The sequence below is a fragment of the Schistocerca cancellata genome, chromosome 5 (genome assembly GCF_023864275.1).
Source record: "Schistocerca cancellata isolate TAMUIC-IGC-003103 chromosome 5, iqSchCanc2.1, whole genome shotgun sequence".
Lineage (NCBI taxonomy): Eukaryota > Metazoa > Arthropoda > Insecta > Orthoptera > Acrididae > Schistocerca > Schistocerca cancellata.
The window spans coordinates 166,580,564-166,600,926 of NC_064630.1; positions in this window are offsets into that span (position 1 = coordinate 166,580,564).

Genomic DNA, 20,363 nt, shown 5'->3' on the forward strand with positions numbered 1-20,363 from the left:
ACTTACATAGAGAAAACATAAACAGCCTACTTACATAGAGAAAACATAAACAGCCTACTTACATAGCCCCCATGCCCCCCAAAAAAAATTTTACAAATTTTTCTTGGCCAGTGGCCAATAATGATTTGATAAAATTTTTCATAATTACAATAACAAAGATATCAAATGCACACACTTATTTATACAATGTTGGTCAAAAGCTAAAATTTTCTCACCGTCCATAAAGACAGTCCAGATTGTTCATCATAATAGTAATTACAGTTTTTTTTCACAAAGTCTCATTAGTAAAAGAAATTGCACACAGACGTAGTGGATTTCCATGCAGTCTTGAAGAAGTAGTGTTGTCCTTCAAACGGAAAGACAGTGCTGACACTTGACATGCTGACAGGTAATGGGCCACAACAGAGCAAACCCACAGCAGAGTCATTCGACATTTTGAAGAAGATTGGTAGGTAGGTCATCACAGAGTAGACCCACTGTAGTCCTGGTAGAGATTATGGTATTGGTGGGCCACCAGAGGTGCAGACCCACTGCAGTCCTTGTAGAAATAATGGTATTGGTGAGTCAGCAAAGGTGTAGACCCACTGTAGTCCTTGTAGAAATAATGGTATTGGTGAGTCATCAAAGATGCAGACCCACTGCAGTCCTTGTAGAGATAATGGTATTGGTGAGTCATCAAAGATGCAGACCCACTGCAGTCCTTGTAGAGATGGCCAGCAGCCATCTGTTGTGACTGTGTGGGTGCACAATCACCATTGAAGAGTCTTGCATTTAATATAGCAAGTCCATAACCACCACTTGTGCACTCACAAAGTTTTTGGAATTGTCCTTAGAACCAGCAATGCTGTTATCCAGTCCCTTGCTGAATTAGTAACACACGTGCAAACACTAACAGTGCCTACTTCTCACATATTGTCCATATACTATGACCAACAGAATCGTGTGCAGTGAAATGTAATTTACAAGTTACTTAATTTGACGAACTGCTGTCAATTACAATATTATAACATGAGAATACAATAACAAAGGTACAAAATACATCATTAAAAACATAACAAAACAGATAACATTTGTAGTAATACAGGCATTACAAAAGAATAGAAATAAACATATACATCAGTGTTACAGGAATTATGACATAAGTAAATACATAAAGATCAGAATAACTTTTGAAACATCAACTTTACACATGAGCATTAAAATAAAACAGAATAAATAATGTCTAACAGCTTTACAAAGTAAATAACATATTATTAATGCAAATTATATTTGAGGATAACAGTATTCCTCATTATAGTGAATGTAGCTTAGTATTAGAAGAAGAAAAAATTCTATGAAACTACACAGAGTCAGGAAGAAAACAAATACACAAAGGTACACAAACACATGATGGGATAACACAAAAGGAAAGGACAGGGTTTGTTTAACTGCAGTATTTTGCATGGAGATCTCCCTTCGTTCATCATTAATCCCAAAAAGTCCTATCTAAGCCTGCTTTCTGTATTCTGTTCACATTCTCTGTCAAAAATAGTTTTTTTTCTCTGTACAGTATGCTTTTTCTTTTTTTTTTTGCCCAAACCATTTTCATATAGCTTCTCAATACATTTCTTCCAAGTCATCATAGTTAGTTTCTTATATAGTCTACCCCTCTGAAGCTAACTTAAGCATAATACACATCGTCGTCATAAAAATATCATAACATCTCAGTCAATTCTCAAAATCGTCGTAGCTTCCTCCAATAATTTCAAAATCTAAAAAAATTTTCTGCTCATGTCAAAAGTGTCATCTTCCTCAAACGTACCTTAAATATCATGATCTCATACCAAATACATCATTCAAAGCTCTCATAGTATCATAATGGTTCTGAAAAAATATGAACAGTTCACAAAGTACAGACAAAATACAATTTCGTAAGTGTGAAGTTACACAATGGTGTAATTACGTTAACATCTGTCACTGATGTAGTAAAAAAGTTTGTATCTCTCTCTCTCAGTTAAATGATCAGATAGCTGTGTAATTTATGTATTAGAGAAATATGGTACCGATGTGTAAAGTTGTATAAGCAAATACCATATTAGCTAGGGCTCCTTGTGCTTGCCACACACATGGTACACAAAGTAAGCGTGTACCCCCCCTGAGGATTATTGTAATTATACCCTCAGGTGTTACAGATTACAGCAATGAAATGAAATGTATCACGGAAAACTTTCTTTGTAATTCAAAAATCTTTAAAAATAAATGTTTTAAGTACAAAATTAATCACTCAAATACATGTCCTTTAGCGCTAAATGTGCGTCTTGCTGTAAGATAATCTCTGTGGAAGAGTCGTAGTTATCGTCCTCTGAAAGCTAAGTTCTGCAGAAGCCAACGTACTTACCTCATGATAAAGAAAGGTGAAACTCTTTGCTTATAGATATCTTACTTATTACGCTTATTGCTGTGATGAAGAAAGTACTGTGCTGTAACGTATTGTTGTGCTATGGAAAAGGCTGTCTCTTTGTAGCTGTACCACAAAAGTTACTACTAAAACATATTCGCTTTCCAGAAGAATTCAGAAAAACTGTGCAGATATAAAACAGATACACCACAAAAGCAACAATGTAAATTGTGTCACACATTAGTAGTGTCGTAATATAACTGTGTAGCTGTCAAAGAAACCAAATACTAAGTCATCTTTAATCTCACAGAAAGTACTTTAAATAAAGAATGTCTTTTCAAGTTAACCAAAATGTTGCATTACAATCTCATTAGCAGTACCAGATATGTTCTAAGTATGTGAGCCTTATAGTCGTTACGTAATCGTGCAACTAACAAGCAAGAATGTACACACACAATAACACTGTGTCGTCTGTTCACAATAACAATGCAGTCGTAATTTCTGTTTAAATAAGTTCTCTTGGTTCTTGAGTGGATATTGAACTTCAAAACATTGTTGCATGTTAACAGTTTCTCAGTGTGACAAATTGTAGAAGTAGCGTGAAGTGAAAATTGCAAAGACTAAGTTAAAAAGCAGATTATCTCCCAATAAATGGTTTCACATATGAAATATGGTGTAGCCCTTTGGTCTTCCTAGTATGCAGAGTTTCAACTTCAACGCAATTATCATGCGGTATTCGTCCGTAAAGAATACTGGAATTTTGCTCAAGGTTAGCGTCAATGTTATTTTTCCCTGAGCCAGCCGGCGCACGCGGCTGCCTGCGGTGTGAGTCATTGTCTGTTTCTTTGTTGGCGCGCGTTGTTACTGGGATTAGGAGGCCTAACTTCCACAAATTCGCCTTGCCGAGAGGGCTCTGCTCTGTTAGACCCCCGCCAGTTCTGATGAAATTCACGTCTGTCGTTTTGTCGGTAGTTTACATAGTCTCTTGTTTGTCGGTCATGTGGTGGAGAATTTCTCCCTGAATTATCACTGCATGGTGGAGCGTTGCATCTGAAGTTATTCTGTCTCCTGTGATAATAATAGTTCTGGTTGCCAAATTGTCTGTTTCTATGATTGTCTCTGTCATATTCATTACTACGGAAATGCGATCTTTCCCTGTAATTATTACTACTCTGCCAACGGTTGTCATACGGGTGATGTCTGTTTTGGTCACGATTTGTGTTGTGAGAATAGCCTTGTCGTGTCCAGTTATTATTTCTGTCGTCACTGAATTGTGACGGATGTGCCCTGTAGTGATTGTTTTCCCGTTTTCGCATCCCGCGACTGTCTGTGTCAATTTCTAATTCTTGTAAGAGTCCCTGAAAAGTTTCAATGTCGTCTTTGCAACGTCCTGCTAAAATAATATGTCGTAAATGTTCAGGCAGTTTGATTAAGCAAATGCGGATGAGTTCTGAGGGGCTGTATGGGTTTGACAGGTACTGATTCTTGTGCAACATGTCTTCAGAATATTTCACAAGACTGGAAAATTCAGATTGTTCGAAACGTTTCATCATTATGATGCTATGTTTTACTCGGTCTTGTGTGGCTTGAGACCAATATGCTGAGAGGAAGGCATGGTAAAATTCTCCTTCACTGTGACAATCGTGAATGACCGATCGCATTCTTACAGCTGGTTCATTCTCCAAGTAGCCACACATAAATTCTAATCTGTGCTCCAATGACCAGTTGGGAGGGAAACAATGAGAGAATTGATGAAGCCACGCTTGTGGATGAATGTCGTTGGCAGAATTCTTAAACGTTTTGAATTTACGTGTAGTAATGAACAGCTTATAGTCAAAATCATCGTGTCGGCGAGTAGCATGTCGGTCATTGTTACGTCGTTTCGACGGTTCCATCTCAAAATTCGGTGTACCCTGCCAATTTCTTTCATAATTTCCGAAGTGCCTTGTGTTATTAATTTGTGGCTGTTCCGTATTTCTATGTTCCTCTTCCCGTATTGGAGCGCGAGTGTCCTCTGAAATACGTAATTCTTGTATTACCTGTGTCAGCTGATCTTGTACTTCCCGGATTTCTCTTTGATGTTGCGTATCAATTTGATTCAGATTTTGTTTCAGTTTCCTAATTTGTTCGCTCTCTTCTGTGTCATTAAAGACTACCGGTTTTGTGTCATTCAGATTATCATCTACCTTCGTAGATAAATTATTTAGCTGATCCCAAAGTTCAACTACTTTCTCTGATAATGAACACATTCCCTCAGTGTGTTTTTCTGAACCAAGCTTCAGAGTGTCCATTTGTGTTGAAATCGAATCTACTGTATCCTTTAAGTTTTCCTGAGTTTTTGCAAGTTGCATAACCGAATCGGTAGATGCAACTCAGTCAATTTTAGCCCACAAGGTCTCATGATTTTCATGAACAATGGTTTGCAGTTATTTTATTGCTGCGTCGTGATTCTGTAATGCATTTTCATGCCGCGAAAAAATAGTTTGAAAATGCTCACAAATTTGTGTTTTTACGTCATTACACACTTTCTGACATTTCGATTCAATGTTATGTAACTGAGCAGTTAAATCTTCACATGTTTGTTCGAGAGTTTGTTCCAATGAGTCTAACTTTTGAAGCTTTTGCTGTGTTTGTCTCTGATTTTGTTCCATTGTGTGTAACTGTTGCTGTGTTTGTCTCGGGTGTTGTTCCATTGTGTCTAACTTTTGAAGATTTTGTCCCATCTGTCTCTGATTTTGTTCCATTTGTTGCATTAATTGCAATAATAATGTATTAGTGTCTGGAATCTGTTTCTCTATGCTTTTTGGCAGTGCATTTTCACCGGCAACATTCACATTTTGACAAGCAGAAAATGTGTCTTGACTCATTTGAGAAAACGGTGAGGACGCAAAACCTGAATCTACAGTATTTGCAAAATTGTGTCCTATCATTTCGGATTCCTGAGGCCAGCTGTTGCCGACCGATCGATCGATAATGCTTCCCTGTTCACTACCTGTTACACTGTCTACACCATTATTTGCCGCCCGCTCCATTTCCCAATGCACAGTTACCAAATTACTATGTTAAACATTAGTTAATTCATTACATGGTGGCGCTAACACACTACTTTCGTCTTCACTGTCATTTCAAAGTTTACTTTGGAGCCTAGTGTTACGTTTTTCACACGCCATTATTGTCACAATATTTCACACGATAACACAGAAAAGCACAATTTGAAGAGGAAAATAAGAGAACACATTAACATAGAACTGAAAATAATATCTAGTTAATTGCAGCTGCGGAATACTTGGTGCAAATCTACATGCATGCCACAACTGTTTCACTGTACAACAATGAAAGGCTGCAACTACAAAGGAGATTCTCTCTACAATTACGCGCTAGCAATAAACAAAATATACACTAAATACACAAACTACAAGAAAAAATCAGAAGATTCCAGTGTGGTATCCTAGGCTAAGGGTCGACATATGAAACGTCCCCTTAGAACAATTTATACACGACTGTGCTTAACCTGACGCACAATATTATTTAGCGCAACGCAGTCTGACTATCAAAGATCCCTGCAAAAGAATGGCCCCGAGTAACATTAAACTATACCTTTCACAAATCACTTACCTCACAAAAATCTCCGTTACTGGAACTACTGCAATACAGCGAGCACCACTACTGCCAGCTAAATAAAAGATTCAAACTACGGAAGGCACTAACTACTAATAGGGATAGTTAGCAAATGAAAGATTTTAATAGAGAACAAACACTGTATTTACCTTAATATCATCAAAAGTCATAATATATGTAATTTCAAAACTCCGCCATCTCTCTCCTCACATCCACCACTGCTGGCGGCTCACCTCTAACTGCGCAACGCTACGTGCTGTTCACATCCAGCTGCCGCTGCCCAACACTACAATGGCAGACAACAATGCAAACTAGCCACATACTGCACACAGCACAGCCAGTGATTTTCATATAGAGCGCTACGTAACGTTGCCAATAAGAAAACATAAACAGCCTACTTACATAGAGAAAACATAAACAGCCTACTTACATAGAGTAAATATAAACAGCCTACTTACAGTATCAACAAAAGTTTGGACTGAAGGAAGTAGTTAGTTGACAGGACGCAATCTGACCTAGCTGGGGACAATCCATTTCGTAAGGCGGTAAAGTGTGTGGATAAACATTGTAGATGGAGGCCCAGCTTGACTACAGAAAGCAGACTCAGATAGATGTATTTGTAGGTAGCAGAGAATATACAGAAAGAAAGTGGTTCGCGCATGATATACTTAACTGGAAATCTGCATCTAAAGACTGAAGATCATTACAACAGCAACTAAAGTTTGGCACATCGCACTGCACTTTATGCCTCTTTCATTCCTTACCCCCAGTCCATACACTCCCACTACTTTTAGACGGCCGTAGTGGCCGAGCGGTTGTAGGCGCTACAGTCTGGAACCGCGCGACCGCTGCGTCGCAGGTTCGAATCCTGCCTCGGGCATGGATGTGTGTGATGTCCTTAGGTTAGTGAGTTTTAAGTAGTTCTAAGTTCTAGGGGACTGATGGTCTCAGAAGTTAAGTCCCATAGTGCTCAGAGCCATTTGAACCACTACCTTTCCTTCTCTTCCTTTTCCTACTATGAAATTCCAGCCCCTCCCCCCCCCCCCACTGACTATTAAATTTTCATATCCATTAACTATCTGAATAATTTCTCATATTGCATCATACGTTTTTCAATCTCTTCATCATCTGCGCAGCTAGCTGGCATATAAACTTGTACTACTGCGGTAGGCGTGCGCTTCGTGTCTATCTTGGTTACAATAATGCGTTCACTACACTGTTCGTAGTAGCTTATCAACGCTCCTACGTTTTTATTCATTATTAAACCTACTAACTTCATTACCGTTATTTGATTTCGTATTTATAACCCTGTATTCACCTCACTAGAAGTCCTTATCCTCCTACAATCGGACTTCGCTATTTCCCACTATGTCTAACTTCAGCTTATTTATTTCTCTTTTTAAATTCTCTAACCTGCCTAACTGATTAAGGGGTCTAACGTTCCATGCTACGATTAGTAAAACGCCATTTTTGGGGGAGGGCGGCAAGGGCCTCCCTATGAGGACATCTTCCTGAGTAATTTTCACCCAGAGATCCGAGTGGGGGTCTATTTTACCTACAGAATATTTTAACCGAGTCTCCTGGTGGAATTTTGCGCAGAGCATTATTTAATAGTCTCTAACTCTTGGTTTAGAATCGTAAAGAAAGATTATGTACGTCGAAGAGACCTGAAGACACAGGAACGATTTAGATTGATTATATAGTTGTAAGACAGATTTAGGAAGAGATTTTAAATAGTACTAATTTGCAGGGCCAAATGTGGATACTGACCAAAATTTATTGGTTATTAACAGTGGTATGAAGTTGGAAAAAAGTAGGAAAGTAAGGAGACGGAACCTGAATAAGCTGAAAGAACCAGGGGTTACTGAGAGTTTCGGAAGATGAATTAGGCAACGATTGACAAGAACAGGGGAAAGGAATACACTAGAAGATGAATGTGTAGCTTTAAGAGATGAAATAGTGATGGACGCAGAGGATGAAGTAGATAAAAGCACAAGATTTATTAAAAACCCAACACCTTCTGCTCGTGTCGATGCGCAACATTCCAGAACTCTCACATTATATTCCCACTTCGGTTTAAGCATCCCTGTACTTTTCTGTGAGGCACATAAATTCAGAACTTCTTACTTGTATGTTTTGGGGCCTTTTCTGCTGAAAATTTGTTTTCCACGGATTTTCATCTATTTGGCACTAGGGACGCCGACTCATACGTTAATGGTAAGTAGGCTGTTTATGTTTTCTTATTGGCAACGTTACGTAGCGCTCTGTACGAAAATCACTGGCTGTGCTGTGTGCAGTCTGTGGCTAGTTTGCATTGTTGTCTGCCATTGTAGTGTTGGGCAGCGGCAGCTGGATGTGAACAGCGCGTAGCATTGCGCAGTTGGAGGTGAGCCGCCAGCAGTGGTGGATGTGGGGAGAGAGATGGCGGAAGTTTTGAAATTGAACTGCTATATATATTGTGATGATATTAAGGTAAATACATTGTTTGTTCTCTATTAATATCTTTCATTTGCTAACTATCCCTATCAGTAGTTAGTGCCTTCCGTAGTTTGAATCTTTCATTTAGCTGGCAGTAGTGGCGCTCGCTGTATTGCAGTAGTTCGAGTAACGAAGATTTTTGTGAAGTAAGTGATTTCTGAAAGGTATAGTTTAATGTTACTCAGGGCCATTCTTTTGCAGGGATCTTTGATAGTCAGATTGCGTTGCGCTAAAAATATTGTGTGCCAGTTTAAGCACAGTCTTGTATAATTGTTCAAAGGGGACGTTTCATAAGTTAGTAGAAATTCTCTCAACTCTCGTAGAAAGACGCTTGTCGTAATCAGGTGTGCAGATGTAAGTATCTTTCCAAGTAATGAGGGTGTCGCATTTGCAATGTTTTCTCTAAAGGAATGTCAAAGGCGAGGTTAATGTCTCTTTTTTTTTTCCACCTCTGCCTCTGAAAGGCACTAATGGCTTTTTTCCAGGTGTCTGTCGCGCAGCTGGGCGCACACGACGCATTACGTGCAGGTGGTCACTTAACTTCCTTACGGAAATATTTACGACAGCAGTTTCTGCTACAGTGGCAGTCTCATATAAAAAATTTCACAGGTCAAGAATTAGCGTTCACCTGCACAGTCACAATGGACGGCTGCTGGCCATCTCTACAAGGACTACAGTGGGTCTGCATCTTTGATGACCCACCAATACCATTATTTCTACAAGGACTGCAGTGGGTCTGCACCTCTGGTGGCCCACCAATCCCATATTCTCTACCAGGACTACAGTGGGTCTGCTCTGTGATGACCTACCTACCAATCTTCTTCAAAACGTCGAATGACTCTGCTGTGGGTTTGCTCTGTTGTAGCCCATTACCTGTCAGCATGTCAAGAGTCAGCACTGTCTTTCTGTTGGAAGGACAACACTACTTCTTCAAGACTGCATGGACATCCACTACTTCCGTGAGCATTGTCTTTTACTGCTCAGACTTTGACAAAAGAAACGGCAGTTTTACTGTGATGAATGATCAGGACTGTCTTTATAGACTGTGAGAAAATTTTAGCTTTTGACCAACATTGTATAAATAAGTGTGTGCATTTGATATCTTTGTTATTGTAATTATGAAAAATTTTTTCAAATCATTATTGGCCACTGCCCAAAAATATTTTGTAAAATTTTTTGTGGGGAGCATGGGGGCTATGTAAGTAGGCTGTTTATGTTTTCTTATTGGCAACGTTACGTCGCGCTCTGTACGAAAATCACTGGCTATGCTGTGTACAGTGTGGCTAGTTTGCATTGTTGTCTGCCATTGTAGTGTTGGGCAGCGGCAGCTGGATGTGAACAGCGCGTAGCATTGCGCAGTTGGAGGTGAGCCGCCAGCAGTGGTGGATGTGGGGAGAGAGATGGCGGAAGTTTTGAAATTGAACTGCTATATATATTGTGATGATATTAAGGTAAATACATTGTTTGTTCTCTATTAATATCTTTCATTTGCTAACTATCCCTATCAGTAGTTAGTGCCTTCCGTAGTTTGAATCTTTTATTTAGCTGGCAGTAGTGGCGCTCGCTGTATTGCAGTAGTTCGAGTAACGGAAGATTTTTGTGAAGTAAGTGATTTGTGAAAGGTATAGTTTAATGTTACTCAGGGCCATTCTTTTGCAGGGATCTTTGATAGTCAGATTGCGTTGCGCTAAAAATATTGTGTGTCAGTTTAAGCACAGTCTTGTATAATTGTTCAAAGGGGACGTTTCACACGGATTTTCATCTATTTGGCACTAGGGACGCCGACTCATACGTTAATGGCGCTCCATATTACAAAACGCCCTAGTAATGGTCTGTCGTTTCAGAATGGGCATTCATCAATATATGAGATCTCTTAAAGACAGTAAAAACAATAAATTAACGACAACACACATTAAACCAGAAGACTTCAGAAACTGACGTAGAAACAAAATTATTATCTTGAAAGTGATCAAATGTCGTGGCAAACATAAATATTATATTTTGCAGTCTGTTATTGTGAAACCGTCTTTAAAAGCTTTCTGACGTGAAAGGATCTTGTAAATGATAAAAAACTGTAGAATAAGTGCAATGTACAATTCAGATTCACTTTGTGACCTTCACATTTTCTGGCTGTAATAAAATCCAGAGAGAAACACATCTTATCTGTATTCTTTAGAAGTTTGTTATTTTTGGAAAAAAAATTGGAAATTTGTGGTAAGGTCTTACGGGACCAACCTGCTGAGGTTCGGTCCCTAAGCTTACACACTACTTTATGTAACTTAAAATAACTTACGCTAAGGATAAAACACCCACCCACCCACACACACACACACACACACACACATGCCCAAGGGAGGACTCGAACCTCCGACGGTTGAGCCGCGAGAACCGTCACAAGGCGCCCTAAACGACTTTCTTTTTCTCATTTGGGTCGGTATTGTTCGTTGCGTTAGATCTGGGCGGACGTCACAAGACCTCCGTTCAAGCTGATCGTTGATTCCTTTACTCGGTTTTTTATTACAAAGGGCGAGAAGCCCTCTGACCGAACACGCTGAGCTACCCTGCCGGCAAACCGCTCGGCTACCTCGCGCGGGTGTTTTTATACTGTAATGTTTTACATAGTTATATGGTATCGGCCGCCACTGGCCATCATCAGAACAATTGACAGTGGCGCCAGGTGGGCTCAAATGGCTCTGAGTACTATGGGACTCAACTTCTGAGGTCATCAGTCCCCTAGAACTTAGAAACACTTAAACCTAACTAACCTAAGGACATCACACACATCCATGCCCGAGGCAGGATTTGAACCTGCTACCGTAGCGGTCTCGCGGCTCCAGACTGTGGCGCATAGAACCGCACGGCCACTGCGGCCGGCCAGGTGGACTCCCAGTAACGCTTTGCCTGTCTGACCAGGTGAAACAGTTCTCAGATGGTCAGTGGTAGCTGATTTTATCTTCTTCTTTTGATGATGATGATGATGTTTGGTTTGTGGGGCGCTCAACTGCGTGGTTATCAGCGCCCGTACAATTACCCAATCTTTGCTCAGTCCAATTTCGCCACTTTCCTGGATGATGATGAAATGATGAGGACAACACAAACACCCAGTCATCTCGAGGCAGGTGAAATCCCTGACCCCGCCAGGAATCGAACCCGGGACCCCGTGCTCGGGAAGCGAGAACGCTACCGCGAGACCACGAGCGGCGGACTTCTTCTTTTGCCTTTCCCAGTTTCTCCACGATGGTCGGAGTTGTTATATTGCCATGTTCGTGGTAGTTGGTGGTTGGATGGGCTTCCTGGAGCGGCTACTGGTGGCTGATACTGGTTGAAAGTATAAAACATATTCTGTGATTGCCTCAAAGGAAATATTAAGTGTACAATAAAATATCACTGCTAGCAATATATAATTGTAACTACTTTCACAATCGTAAATGTTTTCTTAATAAAAACTGCTTTCTTTATTTTTATTTGATCGTGGGATAAACTGAATTTATTATACCGTGCGAACACATATATCAGCCAGCCCAGTGAAACTACAATACTCTCCTTTATTTAGGGTAGTGGAATACAGATTTTGTTTCGTCACTTGGTTACCCAAGTCAGTATTGGCTGTGTTTTGATATTTCGTTGTATGGAATTGTTAAATTATGTGCAACGATTTCCATACAGTTAAAACATGTAAGTAATTTCAGCAGTTTCTCTTCTTCAATGTCTGACGCTTCGTAGCTCGTTTTCACCTGACTACTGGAACAAGCTTTCACTGATTGGCGCTTAGAAGGTTTCACAAAGGGAACTTTCATTCCTGTGATTACCAGATACTTCTACGCAAACTTTAGTGTTGCGTGTTCCAGTCTACGAAATCTCTTTTTCCACGTTCTCGTCACATTAAGTAGTCCTTGTGTTTACTACATCACCGTAACATCGGCGTGCGTCACTGAGTGTCTTCAGTTGTTGTCTTTTACGATTGAGTCACGTAGCTGGATTATATCATTTCCGATGTAGGTGATAAACAGAGGCAGCAAAACCATCGATGAAATTAACAGTGAGTGTGCGACCTCTAAGAGGAGACACTAAACAAAAAAAGGCTCTGAGCACTATGGGACTGAACATCTGAGGCCATCAGTCCCCTAGAACTTAGAACTACCTAAACCTAACTAACCTAAGGACATCACTTATCCATGCGCAAGGCAGGATTCGAACCCGCGACCGTTGCGGTCACGCGGTTCCAGACTGAAGCGTCTAGAACCGCTTGGCCACAACGGCCGGCACACTAAACAGAAGCGGCGTAACAAGTTCTGGAAAGCGACGAGTGAAGCTGTAATTCCTCTCATAAATCCAAAAAAGGCCACTGAAGAACATACCTCTTCTATTGAAATGCACAATGCACAGCTGAGGGGTTAAAAAGAAAGGAAAAGCTGAAGTTTGTCCATTTCATAACGTAAAAATTGTTTCACGCAAACTATTTGCTTACGGAGAATTTAATTAATGGAGAATAAATTTTTGTTCGGTATTGGGTATTTCAAATGAGACGCATACTTTAGTTTTCGCCGGCATTTCCACTTGCTTCTGTAATTAAAGAAATATATAAATGTACGAAGTAACTTGCGCTTAACAAAAGTATATGACTAGTCAACGTATATGATTAGTCAACTTCAGGAAATAAATTCTTGTGTTTCTACCCTAGATTCTGTATCCGTAAATATCGGCCTTTTGTGAATTACCACAGTCGCGTCCTAAAACTCCATAAACGTCTCACAGAGGAATTGGAGGAATTACGACATTATATAACAGTCTGAGGGATAGTGCCTTGTATTGCGCCCAATTACTTCGGACGATATCAGATAGATTCATGCACAGGATGAGTCACATCTTTTGCAACAAATGTGCACTCCGATCAATCACTACTTCCTAATAGTGACGGCTGTAGCCGAAAGGTGTCAGCACCTTACGGACTCAAATCTTAAGTAGTCAAACGCACATATTTTGGAAATGACACTTTATCTTCTGTTAATTATAGCTGATTTAATATGGTCAGCTTCTATTGTGAATGAAGGTGTGAATGCTAAGTAACAAGCGTATAATAAATGAGTATTGTTTTGTATAGTATATCTTACCGTGATAACTGTACAGAGGAAATGAATCATACACTCAGGCGAAATTAGTAAAGCGCCATTCACCAGTTTATGGTACTGGAGGAAACAATAAACACTTTACGGTAATTCAGTTACTTAAAGACGGAGTTATTTTGATATTTGTTGGATTTTTAAATTTCTTTCCTTATTAAACTGCTCATAAAAGCTCCGTAGTAAAATACGTGCGATGGCGTAGGTTTATGCTGAAAAGTAATTGGCTGTCATGTCTCCAACCAACGGGAAGTGAGTACATTCACGCGTATTATGTGCACTAGGGAACTGCTCTTTGACGTCCAGGTTAAGTTCGAAGGTCAGAAACCACAACGATAAGACGTGGGTATTAGGAGATCTGAATACATTTAACAACATTACGGAATTATGAATTATATTTGACCGTGGAGTGCCACAAAGTAATGACGAACGAATGAGAAAAATAAATGCGAGTAATTCCGGTTTTTATGTGTGAACAACGACTTTTGAAACAACCAAAATCCTCATGGCATACTGTTAAGCAGGGACCGAGGATTTAACATTCAAAGGGAACGACTTGTAGAATATTTGAGCGCGCGTTCGGTCATACACAGTCCGTTTTATGATCTTTCCGGTTAGAGGTTCGGTTAAATACCACATACTGGAGAAATATTATGGACTGTAGATGCGTGTGAGTGACGAAATTGTAACTTCTGATTAGCGCGTAAAGAGCGGTTTTTTTGTATAAAAGAATTGACAATATGTCTAAATATTTATTCATAAACTGTCTAACCTTTAATAGCTCTTTTAACCTGAAACTAGAAAACATTTGATTAGACCTGTAGGTACGTCCAACGGTACTGTTTCTAGTACAGGTATTTCAGTACATAAATATTATTCGTTTTATAATAGGGCAGGCGTGTAGACTAGAAAGTAGAAGATATCACCGAAATGTGAGTGAACGTTTTCTTTAGGAAGAGCACCGTTGAACTTTCTTTCAAATTATAAAATCTATCAGCACTCAATAAATAGATTCTAACGTAACCATACGTCCAGATACATGTAGTTGCAAAGTAACTGTCCTATGGTCCCTGTTTATTGCGTCCCAGAACGAGTCAAATTGGTTCAAATGGCTCTGAGCACTAAGGGACTTAACATCTGAGGTCATCAGTCCCCTAGAACCACTTAAACCTAACTAACCTAAGGACATCACACACATCCATACCCGAGGCAAGATTCGAACCTGCGACCGTAGCGGTCGCGCGGTTCCAGAGCGAAGCGGTCAGAACCGCTCGGCCACACCCGCCGGCAGAACGAGTCAAGTCAGTTACGACGGAACGAACGTGACAGCTTGATGTGCCTCGGAAAAGCTTGCCTTGCTGAAGTTAATAGAGGGCGGCGGTGCACCTTCCTTTCTAAGCCCAAATCTTCATACAAATATTGCTATACCTCCAAAAGGTTCTGGTGCAAGACAAATTAGTGAAATAAAATGTGTAAAAGATAAGTAATTAAATTAAGAAACAAAGACTTAAATGACCTCCTATATGATAATAACCTGGGCTAAAGCTGATTATTTAAGGTTCGAGCATACAGACGTGTGAATGGTGTCATTACATATACAAAATTGTTAAATCAGATCAACAATATGAAAACCAGTTGTGAAAAATGTTGTAATGTAGTTCAAGCAGAATATTTGCGCACAGTAGCAAGTCCAGATAGGTACATACAGGTGGACATTATCTTACGAGGAAAAAAAAAAAGTTGCTAAATTTTAAAGTTCTCACCAACATTCACAAAGCTAAGGTTCATTAATCATCAATTCTGACGCAAGTACCGAACAAGATCGTAACAATATCGGAAATGATGAAATGGAGCCAAATATTCAAGTTCACTTCTGCTTAAAACTAACCCATTATAAACTTCGCATGAGCACAGCAAAAACAATCACAGAAGGCTACACCAAAACCTCTCAGTCCCGTCGGAGTTCAGAGTATGGCTCTTACTCCTGTAAAACGTATCTAAGTCCTGAAATATTTATGTGTCGAACTCGCGACCATCAAAATTTCCTTACTTCCGCAAATGCTATCTTTGGCCTAGCGCTCTGACCACCCAAATGTCAGTCACCAAAGCTTACCCTTTGATTGTTCACAAATAGAACACCCTGCAACCTGCCTCTGTACGCACCTTTAAGCATTTGGTAAAGGTACAACACATCCCATAGCATGAGCATGTAGGGAATGAAGTACCGTTTTGGAAAAAAAATCTCAAAAAACTTTTTTTTTCCAATCAAAATCTATTTTTACAAAACGGAGCATTTCTTACATCATTTTTCTATATTGTTGTACAATGTTAAGATATTTGTGACAACGGAAAACCAACGTTTCTATGACTTCTTCATAAAAAAAATGCCGCCAGTAAAGACAAACACTGCAGAATACATTTTTTTGCGTCGTTTTCTGTTTGATGAGTTCCTTTCCAGAAGTGAAACCGTCAATGCGTACGATTCCGTAAGACACCGAGAATATGTTGACGCGCAGTTCAAAACCAAAGGCGAGGACTGCTGAGTCAAGGCATTGTGTTGCCTTACGAGAACACAGGTCCCAATTCTGTAGGTGTCACTCACAATCTTATTAAACGATTTGGTTGGATCAGTTCCATCACCCGCCATACAGCCCCGGTCTCGCACCATCAGACACTTTGACAGCGATTGTGACGCTTCACGACTTATTGAGATTAAACAACGAACTACAAATCAATTTTAAGCATTGATATATGGTTTCTTAAACATAGAGCTTTGTTCGATAATCGTCTGAGATGCTCTTTCTGATACCATGCTGCGTTCATGTTCATGGTAGAAATAATTTCTACGACACACGAAGCATATAACTTGGTATATGCACTGAAGAGCCAAAGAAACTGGTACACCTGCCTGACATCCTATAGAGCCTCAGTGACCAGGCAGAAGTGCAGCAACACGACGTGGCATGGACTCGACTAATGTCTGAAGTAGTGCTGGAGGGAACTGACACAATGAATCCTGCACAGCTGCCCATAAAGCCGTAAGATTACGAGGGCATGGAGATCTCTCATGAATAGCACTTTGCAAGACATCCCTGACACGTTCATGTCAGGGGAGTTTGATGGTCAGCGGAAGTCTTTAAACTCAGAAGAGTGTCCCTGGAGCCAATCTGTAGCAGTTCTGGACGTATGGGGAGCAGCATTGTCCTACTGGAAGTGCCCAAGTCCGTCGCAATGCACGATGGACATGAATGGATGTAGATGATCAGACACGACCATTACGTACGTGTCACCTATCAGAGTTGTATCTAGACGTATCAGAGGTCCAATATCACTCCAACTGCACATGCTCCATACCATTATAGAGCCTCTACCAGCCTGAACAGTTACCTGCTCACACGAGGGTCCATAGATTGATGAGGTGGTTTCCATACCCGTACACATCCAACTGTTCGATACAATTTGAAACGAGACTCGTCTGATCAGGCAACATGTTCCCAATCATCAACTAATGACAGTGCTGACGGGGCCATGTGAGGTGTAAAGCTTTGTGTCGTGCAGTCATCAAGGGGACACTAGTACTTCGGCTCAGAAAACCCATATGGTTGACGCCTCGTTGAATGGTTCACACGCTGACGTTTGTTGATTACCCAGCATTGAAATCTGCAGCAATTCGCGGAGGGGTTTCACTTCTGTCACTTTGAACGATTCTCTTCAGTCGTCGTTGATCCCGTTCTTGCAGAATCTTTTTCCAGCCTGAGCGATGTCGAGGATTTGACGTTTTACCGGTTTCCTGATATTCACGGTACGCTTGTGAAACGGTCGTACGGGAAAATCCCCGCTTCAGCGTTACCTCGGAGATGCTGTGTCCCTTCGCTGGTATGCCGACTATGACACCAGGTTCAAACTCACTTAAATCTTGATAACCTGCATTGCAGTATGTAACACCCCATATATAGAACCCATAATAACAATCCTTTTTGTTGCAAAAGAAATAGCAAAATTAATCCTGACACTGACGGCACCTACTGACAACACAATTTACATCTTCTCAGTTTGATGAATAGGAATGTTATATAAATACTAATGATTATCATAAAGAAATGACTGAATGAAAGAATCCCATATGATTCAAAATAGAAACTTTAAAGAAAGAATTCAAAAATTATTATTTACGAATGTTAAAGCCCAGACCATAAATCGACCAGAGATAACATTTGTCCTAGAAGAGAGTTGTAGCCGTATCGAGGTGTAAGTTCGCTGTGACTACACTGTAGCTCGGCAATGTAAATGTTAACTTCACTTCACTCTTGTAATCTGCAACAGTAGTACTCATGTTAAGCGCTGATACATTGTTTCAAAACTGATTTGAAGTTTATAGTTTTACGATGTTGACTGGAATATTAGTCAGAAGTCGGACTAAAGTAAGAACATCTTTACCATTAGACAAATAACGGGATTTTGATGTTTGTGACAGAAAAGTGAATCGTGTGATTACCGATTTTTGAGGGGACTTAGCCTTCGTGATACATAATAGTCACGAACATCAAAGGACACAGAAAGAGACTAATTTCCTACGTAAACTCGGCTATTAGACTTGAGTAGGCCACAACTAAATCCAACCACGAAGAATTACCATTTTGCCGTGTTGTCAGAAGTTACCGTCAAGGTCAGAATTACTGAAGTTAACATGTGCAATTCCTTGAATGACATATCGGTGTGTGTGCTCAGCATAAGCACAGACAATAATTACGAAGAACAATAAACCTTAATTCAACTTTAATTCTCCGTGTCACATACATCATTTCAGGGACAGCCGGCCGCGGTGATCGAGCAGTTCTAGGCGCTGCTGTCCGGAACCGCACGACTGCTACGTCGCAGGTTCGAATCCTGCCTCGGTCATGGATATGTGTGTTGTCCTTAGGTTAGTTAGGTTTAAGTAGTTCTAAGTTCTACGGGACTGATGACCTCAGATGTTAAGTCCAATCGTGTTCAGAGCCGTTCAAACCTTTTAAGAGACAATTAAAGTGTATTTGTGAAATTAACTGATTATTCTGATACATAAAAGTGCTAATCGATTTAGTGACAATTCAACTGTGAACAGTAATAACTTTACACTAAAAATACGACGCATTCTGAACATTGCTCAAGGGTATGTTATCTCTGGAATTACGTTGTGTAGTTGTTGAATACGCGACATAGCGACGCCCTGACGACGGAATAATAATTAACAAATTAATATCCTCGCAAAATTCATAATGTGTATTCGGCTTGGGTCATGGAAAGATGATTCAAGACACTATTTGTTAACGTTTGAATAACTATTCACAAACCGGGCATAAGAACTATAGTCTGCAAGTTCGCATAAACTGAAGGGTCTGTCGCGGACACGCAAGGGACTTTTGGTAATTTCAGGTCAATGGGGGCAACGCGTTGTCGAGTGGTGCAGTCGCTACATTTATAAGTGAAGAAGATCGACAGACAAACACAATTGCTTTCTTTACAAGTAAGTGCGCTGCACACACTCCGGCGCACTGCTCCATCGAGACAGTGATATCATTTTCGAGATACAGTATTCTAAAATACGGTACAACCTGACCTTCTTCACTTGGCCTTACTAGACGAGAAGGAGATCTCTTCGTGTTTCTTTAAAATACATGACGAAAGGGAAACACAACCGGTACCTCGTTCCTAAGGAGCTAGGATCAATCCATGAGACCGCTGAAAACTATATTTTCTACATTTATGAGTATGCGATAATGTATGATACTCTTAGCTTACAAATTAGACACGGTGAAAAATTGTGTTCTCTATTACGTAGTTAACTATCAGCAGGCTTCTAACTCTGAAACTGAGCTAGTCTCATGTCAGTGGGACTATAGATGCTTTTAGCCATCATAGCCACGATTCAAAGCCAGTTTGAAATTTCCATTATTTCAACAAATACATTGCCCGGTGCTAAGTTACCAGGTACTTCGGTTATTACTGCCATTATCCATATTAACGTTTTCATTGTGTTGTTGTTACACGCATGCTTGAAGGAAACATTTAATGCTTCTATTTATTTTTAAAAGCAGTTGCTCAGAAACAGCTAAACACTTAGTTCGCAGCAAATAGTTCGTGCTTTTCAGCGTAATATCGGAGATCTAGAATTATTCATTGATTACTTTAAAACTAGACTGACTGATGAAGACTTCACTTCATAAAAGAAGTTGCGTTGCACTAGTTCTTTTACTTGCGCTTAGCAACGGCGTTTGTAAAATACTAAAACTGACGGTAAACACCACTTTCAAAACCGAAGATTGTTAATGTCTTCTGTTAAATGTTATGATCATTTTCTCTACATGACTTGATTAACGTCACCTATTTCAACATTGCAACACTGACATCTGACTCAGAGGCCATCGCTTAGTCGCCAACCAGAAATTCTAATTGTATGCAACACCAGTTTCATTAAACTGATGTAGCGAAGACTGTTTACCACTGCGCTTTCTCACCGGAAAATTTGCAGGGGACTTATTGCGCTAAATAACTATACTGGAATAGTAATTTGGTGTGCAAGCAATGCATATGAATTGCAGAATTCAATAGTGCTGTGGTTTCCAGTTCTGTATATTCCTAACGTAAAACGGCTGTGCATTACTTCAGGCTGCAGGTACTGCAACATCATACTGACACGTACAGTGTGCTCGTACTTCCAACTTTATTGTTTGTTTCACTTAATTTCGTAATCACTGAAAAAACTCATATGACCTCTCAACACGAGAGGTTTT